General features: G+C 37.4%; 1 pseudogene; it reads right to left on the reverse strand.

Annotated features, from left to right (window-relative positions):
• Window positions 1-970: 970 nt before the first annotated feature.
• LOC118600912 lies at window positions 971-1,089 on the reverse strand (annotated as a pseudogene).
• Between the last annotated feature and the right edge of the window lie 823 nt (window positions 1,090-1,912).

A 1,912-nucleotide genomic window follows, 5' to 3' on the forward strand; every position in this document is an offset into this window, starting at 1 on the left:
ACTATGGTATAAAATAAAATTTTATTGGACAGAATATACAAATGAAAGATTATATTGTCATCCAAAATACCATAAGTGAGTTATTCTCCCTGCAAGAAAAAAAAAGGAAAAACAGCAAGCTTTGATTTGTCGTATGTGAAATGAAAAAAAAGCAAAAATGATGAACAGTTAACACACAGGACCCAGGGTGACCATTTCTTTTAAGTTTGACATAAATAGTTTGTATTTGCAAACATTCCCCATTCACACACGTGAAATAATTAGGAAAAAACCCACAATTTTTACATCAGAGAATGGGGTAGGTCAGTTTTCGGCCCGAAAAACTCCCTTGTTGGGTTGGTAATTTGGTATCAGAAGGTAGCCATGGCGACCATAAAAGTTACTCATGTGACTAAAGATGCAACTAATGATGCCCACAATTACTTAATTGCAGGCATGCTTAACTGCTTTTGCCATTTTTGGAGAGTGCTTATGGCTAATTATGGCTGCAAATGGGTAACTACAGGTGCAATCGGATGTGTTCCTAATTTTCACATTTGTGCTGACAGAAGGAGAATAAACTGTCCCTTCTAAAAAGGGGAGTTATAAAAGGAGGGCTGAAATTAGTTCTTTCAAGTCCAGAGAGGATAGAATAGCCTCTAACATGAAAATAAACACAAGTCATGTGATATTTAAGCAGAGGAAAGTTCTGCTCATCAGCTGACCTTCAGCCACACTTCAGCCCCACCTGTATATCTTACCCTTTTCCCTGAGGTTCTCTCACTTGAATTCCTGCTACCGTCCTTTCCAAAAGGGGCCTATTATTTTATCCTTATAACTGCAACTCCTATCCCATCACGGAACAATTATTAATTAATTAAGTAAGTAATTAATTAATCAATTTATAGGCAAGGCAACCCTTGGTTGACCTCACAGATTGCAAGGATCTTGACAGCTTATAATCCTTTATTTTTCTATTTTCTGTTTTTTGCGCCTACGGCGCCTGGTCTTCCTATGCAGTCTCCCATCTCAGTGCTAACCAGGCCTGACACTACTTAGCTTCTGAGATCAGGAGGGATCGGGGTCGTTCAGAGCGGCATGGCCGTAGACATGGAACAGTTTTTTAATGTGACATTGCCTGCATGGTCATTTACTTTACAAATACTTTTTACACATGACATAACATATGAACTCCAATATATATATATATATATATATTTGATATATAATATATATATATTAAAATCTCGCTTTAAGGTTTTAGTTTATATAAGGAATGTTAGAAATATTTTCGAATAGGTAAAATAAGCAATGATCTAAGACACATGGTTGGTTAGAAAGATAGAAGCCCCACTGCTCTTGCGTGGATGAGTATATGGTACCAGCAAGTTCAGTAGTCAGACTTTTTGTACAGTGATGGGAGTCTAGTGTTCCCTTTGTCCTATGTATCCCTCCTTCACGAAGACTGTGACTTGACCTTACAAAAGGCCCTGTCATCATCTTGTGTCTGTTTGAGAACTGTTATGCTTATGTTACTTGTAGTGTCTAAGGCAGAGAATGAGTCCCAAAGGCCTCAAGAAATGATTGTAGGATTGTTCTTGTACCTGCTGGCTAGGAAACATTTGTGGCTTTGGCAGAATTTGGTCTATGACCTCATTTGGTGGAGAAGTTGCAATGTAGAGGACGTATGCCGCCACATGTAAACACCAAAAGCAACTGATGCCTATTTAAAGCGCCTGGTGGTTGAGGGGTCAAAGTAGCTTGGGTCAATTCAGAATATCTTGATTTCTCTTTAAACACCTCCCACAGGCTTATATCACTCCTCCCCCCCCCAAAAAAAATAAATAAATAACAAAAATATGTGTAGTTATAATTATAATTTACATAATAAAATAAAAACAAAGATATAAAAGAAATACGTATTATAGAAGTC

Source organism: Rousettus aegyptiacus, unplaced genomic scaffold (assembly GCF_014176215.1).
Source record: "Rousettus aegyptiacus isolate mRouAeg1 unplaced genomic scaffold, mRouAeg1.p scaffold_m13_p_3, whole genome shotgun sequence".
NCBI lineage: Eukaryota > Metazoa > Chordata > Mammalia > Chiroptera > Pteropodidae > Rousettus > Rousettus aegyptiacus.